Source organism: Physeter macrocephalus, chromosome 21 (genome assembly GCF_002837175.3).
Source record: "Physeter macrocephalus isolate SW-GA chromosome 21, ASM283717v5, whole genome shotgun sequence".
In the NCBI taxonomy this organism is placed as follows: Eukaryota; Metazoa; Chordata; class Mammalia; order Artiodactyla; family Physeteridae; genus Physeter; species Physeter macrocephalus.
Genome location: NC_041234.1, coordinates 84,436,929 through 84,449,737, shown reverse-complemented (window position 1 = coordinate 84,449,737; position 12,809 = coordinate 84,436,929).

Here is a 12,809-nt window from a genome sequence, read left to right as displayed (position 1 = left end):
CTTTTAAAAAAAAAGACAATACATACCGCACTTTCAGGGCTCCACCAGAACTGATGTCTAGACACTGAAGACACGGGTCAGGGATTGAGAGAGGGCATAAGAGAAGAGAATGAAGGGAAAGAATCACAGGCTGTGGGCTTCATGAGACAGGTGGGAGGAAGGGCGGTCTAGAATGTTCTGTGAAGGAGCATGAACGAGGACCCCCAAGGGTGAATAGATTAGCTCAGTCAATAGCCAAGCCTAGGTGAACTTGAACCACCCATCAGAATGGCTTTGAGAGAAGAAGTTGGTTGGAAAGTCACTTCGCAGCCCCTTTTGTTACTTAACCTACGCTACAGCCTATCCAGGAAGACAAACAATGTGACTAAGGCAACACTTTTTTTCTCTGCTAGATCTCAGAGCATGGGACCAGGTGACCCCACCAGTCCCTCATCAGATGTGTTTTTCTTAATTGAACGAAAGAGTCTTTCAATTCTATAGTGCTTTACAATTTTCAAAAGTTTCACACACATGTATACATAATAGTTTGTATGTCTTAATCCCCTACCCCTATCCTGCCCCTCCCCCCTTCCCTCTCCCCACTGGTAATCACTAGTTTGTTCTCTATATCTGCCAGTCTCATCAGAGAAATGCAAATCAAAATAACAATGAGATGTCACCTCACACCTGGTAGAATGGCTATTATCAAAAAGACATGAAATAACAAGAGTTGGCGAAGATGTAGAGAAAAGGGAACCCTCTTGCACTGTTGGTGGGAATGTAAATTGATACAGCCACTATGAAGAACAGTATGGAGCTTCCTTACAAAACTAAAAATAGCACTACCATACGACCCAGCAGTCCCACTACTGGGCATATACCCTGAGAAAACCATAATTCAAAAAGAGTCATGTACCAAAATGTTCATTGCAGCTCTATTTACAAGAGCCAGGACATGGTAGCAACCTAAGTGTCCATCAACAGATGAATGGATAAAGAAGATGTGGCACATATATACAATGGAATATTACTCAGCCATAAAAAGAAACGAAATTGAGTTATTTGTAGTGAGGTGGATGGACCTAGAGTCTGTCATACAGAGTGAAGTAAGTCAGAAAGAGAAAAACAAATACTGTATGTTAACACATATATATGGAATCTAAGAAAAAAACAAAAAAAAATGGTTATGAAGAACCTAGGGGTAAGATGGGAATGCAGATGAAGGCCTACTAGAGAATGTACTTGAGGATATGGAGAGGTGGAAGGGTAAGCTGTGACAAAGTGAGAGAGTGGTATGGACATATATATACACTACCAAACGTAGGATAGATAGCTAGTGTGAAGCAGCCCCATAGCACAGGGAGATGAGCTCGGTGCTTTGGGACCACCTAGAGGGGTGGGATAGGGAGGGTGGGAGGGAGGGAGACGCAAGAGGGAATAGATATGGGAACATATGTATATGTATAGCTGATTCACTTTGTTGTAAAGCAGAAACGAACACACCTTTGTAAAGCAATTATACTCCAATAAAGATGTTAAAAAAAAAGTGTCATGTACCACAATGTTCATTGCAGCTCTATTTACGATAGCCAGGACATGGAAGCAACCTAAATGTCCATCAACAGATGAATGGATAAAGAAGATGTGGCACATATATACAATGGAATATTACTCAGCCATAAAAAGAAACGAAATTGAGTTATTTGTAGTGAGGTGGATGGACCTAGAGTCTGTCATACAGAGTGAAGTAAGTCAGAAAGAGAAAAACAAATACTGCATGCTAACACATATATATGGAATCTAAAAAAAAAAGGTCCTGAAGAACCTAGGGGCAGGACAGGAATAAAGATGTAGGCGTAGAGAACGGACTTGAGGACATGGGGAGGGGGAAGGGTAAGCTGGGAAGAAGTGAGAGAGTGGCATGGACATGTATACTCTACCAAATGTAAAATAGCTAGCTAGTGGGAGGCAGCCGCATAGCACAGGGAGTTCAGCTCGGTGCTTTGGGTGCACCTAGAGGGGTGTAGAGAACGGACTTGAGGACATGGGGAGGGGGAAGGGTAAGCTGGGAAGAAGTGAGAGAGTGGCATGGACATGTATACTCTACCAAATGTAAAATAGCTAGCTAGTGGGAAGCAGCCGCATAGCACAGGGAGATCAGCTCGGTGCTTTGGGACCACCTAGAGGGGTGGGATAGGGAGGGTGGGAGCGAGACGCAAGAGGGAGGAGATATGGGGGTATACGTATATGTATAGCTGATTCACTTTGTTGTAAAGCAGAAACGAACACACCATTGTAAAGCAATTATACTCCAATAAAGATGTTTAAAAAAAAAACGTTAATGATGTTCCACCTAGCCAATCATTTTTTAAAATAAATTTATTTATTTATTTTAAAAAATTGTGATAAACTACATATAACATAAAATTCACCATCTTAGCCATTTTTAAAAGTATATAGTTCAGTAGCATTAAGTACATTCATATTGCTTCTGTCACAGTGCCCTTGAAGTCAGAGAAACATGCAAGCAGCTAAATTATATAGAAGCAGCAGGGCTTAATCATTGCTCAGATGACTCCCCCTCTAGGGTATTCACACTTTACATAGACCACTCAGGGCGATGTAAAGGTGAAACCCAAGGAAAGACCCTTGAGTTGTGAATTTCAGTGGAATCTGGAAGGAGAGCTATCTGGAGATGTCTATGCACGCTGGGGAAGGTCCCTGGGGGAGAGGTGTACTGAACTTCCCACAACTTTCTCAAGTCACATCCTACGCCTACTGCCAGATGCTCTTAGAACCCTGGGGGAGGACCAGGGTGGCCATGGATGACTGGATTTCAGTACGAATTCGCTGAATTCCCACATACCTGACTCACAAGATGTCCATTCATGGAAACACTTCAGGTCTCTGGAAGGACAAGAGGCCTTCCCTTGGCTCCTTTTAGGATCTGGATATGATCTAGCAGGGGTTGCAGCTCCCGCGAGCCTGGAAGAGAAAGAATGGAGACAAGAGGGCACATTAATTTTGCTCCTCTTCTTGTGGGGCCACTCCTCTGGGGGCCACTGTGGTCAGGACCAGCCCTTGGCAAAACTATGGAATTGGTATTTATCTCATTTTCCCCCTTCCTGTTCCAAGCTTCCCCTTGACATTCTCAGTCCTCCAAAACGGTTTCTTCCCTTCTGCCAGGGTCTAATGATCTCATTCATTTAATCTAATCTGCTATTCATCCCAGCAATGATCCAAGGAGCGTATCCTTAATGGTGGCTTTCAGACACTGGATGAAAGAGAGAGATGTCAACGGGGACTTGTCCTAGGGCTCTCAAATCTGATTTGGGTAAGGCGTCTCTGACAGTCACATCATTGTGGTAAGCTCAAGAACAGAATTTTGGCTCTTTCTTTATCCCCACTCCTTCTGGGGGTGTTCAGAAGAATGTAAACTTTAGCCGTCTAGGAGGGCACCTGCATTTCCAGGTGAGCCTCCTGGGGTGGAGGGTGGGATGGGGGTGAGGATAGGGGTAGCCAGGACAGGCATAAGAGTGAGAAACCCTTGGCCTGCTCCTCAGTTAGGTCTCTCTACACTGGGAGGCTAACTTAACAAACAGGACACCAGAGAGGAATGGCTGAGGTGAGTGAGAAAAGAAATATTAGGATGGCTCCCTTGAAAACTGTCAAGATGGAAGTCCTATTATTTTTCTGCCATCTCCCTATACATCTGTACCAAGCCAAGGCGGCAGCCAAATGAGAAGCCCTGCTTGGAGGAGGCTGCTCTGGAAACAGCCGGGTTAGTCCCCATCCCAGCCCCAAGTAACTGACACTAACCTTCAGAGTATTGGGCTTTCCTTCTAGCAAGTCCAGGGGGCTGGTCGGTTCAAAAGCCCCCATCTTTTGACTTTCTCCTTCATCCAGTAAAGTAAGATAGTGTAGTGCATAGGGTATGGGCCCTAGAGCCAGACTGCTTAGGTACACATCTATCGTCTGCCTTTCGTCAGCTATGTAATGTCAGAAACATTACTTGACTTTCTCTAAGCTTCCTTTCTCCATCTGTAAAATGGATGGAAGAAATACTACCTACCTCCCAGAGTTGTGAAGATTGAATACTTAACATAGTGCCTGGTTCAGGGTAAAAGTTCAGTAATGGTAGCTTCCAATCTTGCCCCAACCCAAGCAGGGTTGTCACCTACACCACACCAATGAAACTGCTTTGTCACGGTCACCAATGACCTGCATGCTGCTGAATCAAATGCTCAATTCTCAGCCCTCATTTTCTATGACACTTGGCAGCATTTAATGCAATCGATCACTCCTTCCTTGAAACTTTTTTCTTGACCTCCAGGACACCTTAGTCTCCTGGTTTGCCTCCTTCTTAACCAGCCCCTTTTCTTTTTAGTCTTTCCTCTTCTGGTTTCTCCTCGTCTCCTCAACCTCTCAATATTGAGTTGCCCTGGGCTCTATTCTGGAACTTCTTTTCTTTTTCATCTATTCTCTCTCCCTTGGTGATGTTGACTAGTCCCAACATGCAAAATATCATCTTCATATACGAATACCATCTTTACAATGATATATATATATTTTTTTTATCCCTAAAACCCACTACTCTGAGCTCCTGGCTTTCATATCTGACTGCCAACTTAACATCTCTACCAGATATCTATACCTGTCTCAAAGTTTACATGCCCAAATCAGAGCTTTTGAGTCCCTTCCCTCAAAATTTACTCCTCCACCTGAGAAAGAAACTTTCCTGCCATCTGGGAACTGGTCTGACATTTGCATCTAGGCCTCACTGTTGGTTAGAAGCTGTTCACACGTAAGCCATGTTATTCTCCTGTCAGACAGTAATCAGCTCACAGAACACCCACATCAGACAAGAAAAGACAAGACATGTTTCTGTGACTGTGATGGAATGAGACAAAACAAGAATGTTTAATAATGTTATCTAAGTACAGACAAAAACAAGGTTACTGTGAAACTCACAAAGTACCAAACAGCCTCTTCTCCCAGCCAATTTGAGTGACCGCTACTTCTCTACCCATCACAGCTTTAGCCTTGCTCTAGCTTGCCTTCATTTTGGATAAGATTTATTAAGATACCCAATCACAGAATTAGCCTCATTGCCTAATCGCATCCAACCTAGTGTGAGCACCTGCTTCCTTGGACCCACCCTTAAAACACCTAACATAACCTCCAACCCAATAATAAGTCTTTTCTAATATTTCTTACACTTCTTACTTAGATACCCATGGTTCACCATGCTGTGAATTCTTCATTCCTGCCATGAGTAATAAAGCTAACTTGTTCAACTGCAGGTTTGTTCCTGGTGGTTGTTAGCTGGAAGGCACTAATGCATTAATGTCTCCCCCCCGTTTTTATACATGGTTAGGCCAAAACAGGAGTCATATTGAGTCTTCTCTTTCCCTCACTATTCCACATTCAATTTAGGAGCCAAGTCCTTTCAACTCTACTTCCAAAAAGGATTCTAAATATGACCACTTTTCGTGATCTTCTCTTCTACCACCCTAGTCTACATCCCCATCATTTCTTACCTGGACTAATATAACACTTTCTAACCGGTCCTCCTGCAGTCAGTTCTTTACACAACAGCAAGAGCAATATTAAAGCATAAAGCAGGTCACGTTCCATCTCTCCTTAAGGCCCTCCATTGGATGACCCATCCAATTAGAACACAATCTCAACTCCTTATCGTGGTCTACAAGAATGGTCTTTAACCTTTCTGGCACCAGGGACCGGTTTCGTGGAAGACAATTTTTCCACGGACGTGGGGGGCTACCGGTCCATGGCCTGGGGGTTGGAGACCCCTGGTCTACAAGACTTCATGCAATCTGACCCTTGCTGACCTCTCTAAACCTCATCTTCTGATACTCTTCCATCTTGCTCAGTAAGCTCAAGTTACACTAGTCTTCTTGTTGTTCCTTGAATACATCAAGCTCATTCCTGCCTCAGAGCCTTTGCACGTTCTGTTTCCTCTGCCTGGAATATTCTTCCTCCACACCGTCTCAAGGCTGTTTCCTCCTTATCATTCAGTCTCAGCTCAAACATCACTTCCCCAGAGACCTTTCTTGACCATCCTGTACGCAGTAGCTCCTTTCTCTCTACCCCACGCTATTCTCTATTCCATTACCCTATTTATTTTAACTTCACAGCACAAAGCACTGTCTAAAAATATCATAGTTTATTGTCCATCTTTCCCATGTAGGCTGTAAGTTCCATGAAAGCAGGGCTTTTTTAGGTCAATTAAAACATTTAGAATTTATTTTTGTAACTTTTTGAGGTATAATTAATATTAAAAAGTGCACACATTTAAAACACTAAAACATGGTTGATTAAAACATTAAAACATGGTTGATTTTGACATATGTATACACCTATGAAATCATCATCAAACTCACATTAATGAACATACCCATTACCACCAAAAGTTTCCATGTGATCCTTTCTTTGTGCCTTCTTCCTACTGGTCCAGACCATCAGTGATCTGCTTTTTGTCGCTATTAATTTGTATTTTCTAGAATTCTATATAAATGTAATCCTGCAGTATGCACTTCTTTTACTCAGCATATTGATTTTGAGATTCACCCATGTTGTTGCATGTATCGGGAGTTTGTTTCTCTTTATTACTGAGTAATTGTAGAAATGTACCACAGTTTGTTTATCCATTCACCTGTTGAAGGATATCTGGGTTTTTTCCATTTTTTCACAATGCTGGACAAAGCTTCTATTAACATTTGTCTACAAGTCTTTATGTAGACATATGTTGAAGGCAGAGATTTTATGTGTCTGGTTCTTTGCAACATCGCCCATGCCCAGGCACCTGTATAATATTTATACAGCATGTGGTGGTTAAATATCTGTTGAACGAATGAGTGAGCCTTCCTTTATAACCCAGGTTTGTGGATGTTTCCACTGTTCCTGTGCCCACTGTAGAATCCTTCACCACCATAACTCTTATCTTCCTCTTGCCCTTCCAATCTGCAGCCCTGGGTGACCCCTTGAGTGGAAGGTGAGTGTTTCCACTCTTGGCTTGTTGGAGAAACCCTGCTCATTGGGTTCACTGCCAGCGCATGCTCTCTACCCTAAGCTGGCCCCTCTGGCTGTTCAACAATCCATTCATTCCTCGCTTGCTGGCTCCCTATCACATTCCCTGCAGCAGCTGCTCCAAACTTCCTGCCCTCTCCTCAAGCCCCCAGCCCCAGCCCTCCCCCTCATTCTCAGGAGATGACTTCACCTCCTTCATTACTGAGAAGATTGAGGCCAACTGACAGGAGCTTCTTGGGCTTCCATTGGAGCCATCTCCACATAGCCATCTCAGACGCTTCCGGCTCTCGGGAAGACGTGCTCCCTCACCTTGCCAAGGTTAAGCTCTCTGCCGGTGTGCTTGATCCAAGCCCCAGCTTTAAAAAAAAAAACAAAAAACGATTTAGCTCTGGATATGGACCATACACTAGGATAAGTACTGATGAAACAACTCTGATTTTCGTTGAAAAACTATGTTTTTAACATGTCTCGTTTCTCTTTTGTTTCCTGTAAGCTTAAAAACGCATTGTATTTTCCAAAAGCATTGCACTTGGCATGTGTTATCTAACTTAATCTTCACAGCCAAAAAAAAAAAAACAAAAAAAAAAACGATTTAGCTCTGGATATGGACCATACACTAGGATAAGTACTGATGAAACAACTCTGATTTTCGTTGAAAAACTATGTTTTTAACATGTCTCGTTTCTCTTTTGTTTCCTGTAAGCTTAAAAACGCATTGTATTTTCCAAAAGCATTGCACTTGGCATGTGTTATCTAACTTAATCTTCACAGCCAGCTTGCAGCATAGTATCATTTTAAAAAAACGAACAAGAAGACTGGGGATCAGAAAGGTTAAGTAACTTACTTTGGGTCATAGAGCTAGTAAATGGTGAAGCTAAGATTGAAGCTAAGATCTAAATCCAGAGCCTTCTCTTTCCTTCTTTCCTCTCCCTCTCTCTCTTCCTCTTGCTCTCCCTCTCTTGAAGTTCAGAGGGTCCTCCTAAACCTAGCCCTCAGTTCATGGCCAATTATCATCTTTGGCCAAAATATAAATTAACTATAGGAAAAAGTAAAATAAAGGGGAAGAGAGACACATTAGCGTCATGAAGGATCTTGCCAGACTAAGGGGTTTGAACTTCATCCTGTAGGTAGTGATTCCCAAACTTTAGTCAGCCGTCTGTGGGGTGCTTGTTAATAGAGCAGAATTCCAGGCTCTACCCTCAGACCTACCAGATCAGTACCTCTGAGGGTAGGCTAAAGTGGAAGCATGAAAGACCAGTTAGGAGGCTATGGCAGTATTCCAGAGGAGATGGCAGCGGCCTGGACTATGGTGGTGGCTATGGAAGTGGAGAGCTGTAGACAGATTTTTTTTTTAATTGTGGTAAAATACACTTAGCACAAATTCACCCTTAGAACCATTTAAAAGTGTACAATTCAGTGGTATTTAGTACATTCACATGGTGTGCAACAACCAACACTATCACTTTCAAAACATTTTCATCACCCAGATTGGAGAATTTGAAAAGGTAGAACTGGCAGGGCTGTGTAATGGATGGAATATTGATGGTGAGTGAGAGGCATGGGTCAAGTTCATTAGGTTTGGATGGCATGCTGATCAGGATAATGGTGATCTCTAGTAGAGGTGAGTAAATAATGAGACCTTGCACAGGGAGAAATGAAGAAAACATGAAGGCAATTATGAACATGTTGAATTTCTTAGAGACCTGCAGGGGCAGATATGAAGCAGCCAGTTGGAGTGAATCTGGAGTACAGGTGAAAGTTAGGGCCTGGGGGTCCAGACTCTACAACAGCAAACACATGAGGCTCACTACTTGTCAGACACTGGTCCAAGTACTCTATATACATGATCTCAGTTAATCCTCATGTTACAGATGAGCAAACCAAGGTGCAGAGTAATTTGCCAAAGTTACTATAGCATGTGACGGGGGTAGAAGGGATTGGAGCTCAAGCAGACTGATTTTAGGGTCAGTGCTCACAGCCATTATACTGTGCTGCCTTTCGCAGGGGTAATTTCGTCTGCAGAGGGATAATACTTGAATCCAGGACGGTAGAGGCAAGACTGAGGGCAGAGCCTTAAGGAATATCTACATCTGAGGAGAGAAAAGCATAAGAGGAATCCGTTGAAGAAGACAGAGAAGAAGACATAGGAAGGTAACGGGAAAATGGGGAAATTGTAGAGGCCAAAGGAGAGGAAAGTTTCAAGAAGGAAGGAGTGTCTGATCCTGCAGATGTGTTGCAACTGAAGGGCTGAGAAGAGGCCATTTGATCTGCTGGTGATTGTCACTGGTCACCTTCCAGATGGCTAGGCTAGTTAGTAGGGGACAGGGAAAGCCAGAGGGACAGGGTTAAGGAGCGAGATGGTGGTAGGAACAGAGGGCAGCTGGTATGGACTATTCTTTTGGGAATGTTGGAAATGAAGTGAAAGGGAATGATAACTGATTGATAAAGTTTTGGAAGAAATCAGCACAGCATCTTGGATCATGCAGACAGATCAAACTTCTTGTTCTGCCACTTACTTGCTGGGTGACCTTGGGTAAGTGATTTAACTTCTTGGAACCTCAGTTTCCTCAAAATAATAACAGTAATGATAATTATACATATATATATAAATAAATATAATAATAATAACAACAATCTGTTATAATAGGGTTAGAAAGTGAGACAATGCATGTAAAATGCATATTGAAAGAGTGAGTACATGATTAACTATTGTTATTTGTCCCTCAATAAATGTCAATGGATCCAGTTCGGTGATCTTGAGAATTCAGGAAACTTCTGACTCCAGCTTCCTCGAGGTTTTTGAGATTAGTGATGACCAGACTAGAGTCAGCAATTGCTGTCGATAGGAACATCTTCTTGGGGTCACCTCAGACTGAAGTCAAGTCACAGAGGCTAAACTCAAACCACAGCAGCTAAAGACAGATGGCCCTTCAACTCGTTACCTCTCTGTACAGTGACTAGGTAGAGAACCAGAGCTTTGAAGGGGAAGTGACTTACCACAGACCGTTTCCTGGCCTGGTTTCTCTAAGCATCTGAGGAAGCAAATAAAACCTAAAGCTTCTTGGCATTAGGTATTTAAGGAGATTTGCCCACTTGCAACATGGGAAATTCTCCCCACCGTCTCTCTTTTTTTCCTTTGAAAATCTCCATGAGCTCCATGCAAATGTTTTTAAAAACATGACAATACAATGGGATACATGTAACGCCAAAACTCTCCTAAACATTACTGAGTTTTTCTTTCAGGATTCCGAATGCACTTAAGGATCTTGCAAGATCTCAGAGGTCAGAAGCATCTATTGTGCAGGTCTGTATCTCTATATGCTGTAGAAAAATTTCCAGAATCTGCATCGACCTAAAGTCATTCTTCGAAACTTGCTTTTATTAAAAAAAAAATCTCTCCTGCTATCTTCTCCTCAAACTTCAGTGCATAATGACCCAAAGACAGACTTGTGGTTATTTGAGATCTCCAAGTTCAGGATCAACAGGAGTTTATCAGAGACACGCTTTCCCCAGGGAAAATTCTGCCAGTGCTCAAGGCATACAGTGGCGTGGCACTTGTGAAGTTCATCTCCTGGGCCTGTCAACCAACATCAAGTGCCCACCTCACAGAGACACAGAGAGCAAGTGCTGACCCAGTGATCTTTGAGCGACATGTAGGCCCTGGCTTCTAGAAGCTTCCATCTAGAAGCAACTAACATGGAAAGGGATGTTAGGCTTCTTCTGGGCATTTTCCCTCTCAACCCCACCCCAGTTTCTTTACCTCCCTTGTCATTGTTCTTTGGCTCCTTTCCCTTGAGTCTTTGGAGTGACCACCCACAATTACAACCCTTCCTGCCCTCTCACCTAGGTCAGTCTCAGAGATGTTTCCAGTTGGAAAGACCTCTTTCCCATGGCTGAAGTTGCTGCTTGTGCATATCTGGTGACACTGACTAGAGCTTTCCTAAAGTGGGACTCTGTTTTGGCAGAGAACTGGAATTCAAGCAAGATGCCTGGAAGGGGGGGATGTGGAGGCAAGAGTTTTCTATAGCAGATTCAGGGAACCCTGCCACTGAGCCCTGTCAGCTGATCAGAAGGGAGTCCCAGGCTTTGGTGAAACAAGCCTGCTCTCATCTAGCTAGAGAAAAGCAGCATTTCTCCTCCAAGCCCAGGCCCAATCCAAATACGATGTGCAGTCTACCTCTCCTTTGGGGAGCAGAAAGGTCCAGCTACGGGCTGCCGGGCCCTCTCTTCAACGTGTGCTGGTCCCCTTTTGGGAAAGAAGAAAGGATGTCTTGGAGAGGTAGAGCCCTAGACTCTGGATGTAATGTCAGTTCTGCATTTGGAGATTCTCTGAGTGACTGAGGGTAGCCCTGTGACTCAGAGGCTTCCCAGCACCTCCAGCCTGTGACTCTGGGTCACATTTAGAGTTATGCTCAAGTTTTTATATTTCCCCACCCCTCAGCTGTTCCAGGTAGTAGGTTGTGTCTATACTCAGTTCTTTCACCTGTACTCACTACCCTGCTTTTTTTCTTCTGCTCCAGGACCCATTGTCCACATTGGCGATTGTGGCTGAGGGTAGCCATCAGGGGCATATGTGTGTCCATACCTAGGGAACTGCCTGGTATTACATGCTCCTCTGTGAGCCACTGGAGAGCAGAGTTATGGGTTGGACAAACCATCCTTCTCCAATTCTCTTCCACCCTAGGTTAGTGGTGCCCCAAGGTAGGCCTGCTTATGCCTAGGGTCTCATAAACAATTCCCTAGTGAATTGTTCTCCCAGCCTCTGAGCTCCAGGCCTCACACAGTCACTTACAAAGACTCTGCTGGTTTCTGGCCACTCCTCTCACCAGAGGGGCTTAAAGGCAGCTCAGCGGATCAGAAGGGGATCAGAAGCCCGACCATTCTCCCAAGTCAGCCTCCTCTCTGCCCAGCTAAAAACCCATTCTTTTTTCCCGCCAAAGCAGCCTTGCCTCTGCTACCAGAAGCAATTATTTTGTCCTTCACCTTCAAAGCAGGTTTGTAGCAACACACACACACACACACACACACACACACACACACACACACACCACATCTCAGACACCTCCACTCTGAGACTGGGTCTGTCTTGGCTTTTACAGCTGTATGGTTATAAGGAACAAGTTGGAGGAGGACCTAGGGTTGAAAATGGATTTCAGGTTTGCTTCTATTAAGAAGGGAGAGGCCTGAGCATGTTTCAATGTTCTGAGGAGGGTCAGTAGACAGGGAGAAGGTGAAGACACAGGAATGAAGGGGGTTATAGCTGGAGCCGGGACCTGGAGAGGAAGGCAAAGGGTGGGACCCCCTCTCCCCTTTGTGACAGGAGGGAGGGAGCACTAAATGAGGACCTACCTAGTTGGACAATTTAGCAGCGGTGGGGTAGGAAGTTGAGCATTCCCACCCCATAGTTTCTATTCTGTCTATGAAACGAGAGAAGGCGGAGGCGAGGGATGATGATCAGAGGTTCGATGAGTTGCAGAAAATTTTCCACAATCTGCATCAACCTCAAGTCACTCTTTGAAATTTGCTTTTATTAAAAAAGTCTCTCCTGTTATCTTCTCCTCAAACTTCAGTGCATAATGACCCAAAGACAGACTTATGGTGATTTGAGATCTCCAAGCTCAGGATCAACAGGAGTTTATCAGAGACACGCTTTCCCCAGGGAAAATTCTGCCAATGCTCAAGGCATACAGTGGCGTGGCACTTGTGAAGTTCATCTCCTGGGCCTGTCAACCAACATCAAGTGCCCACCTCACAGAGACACAGAGAACAAGTACTGTCTT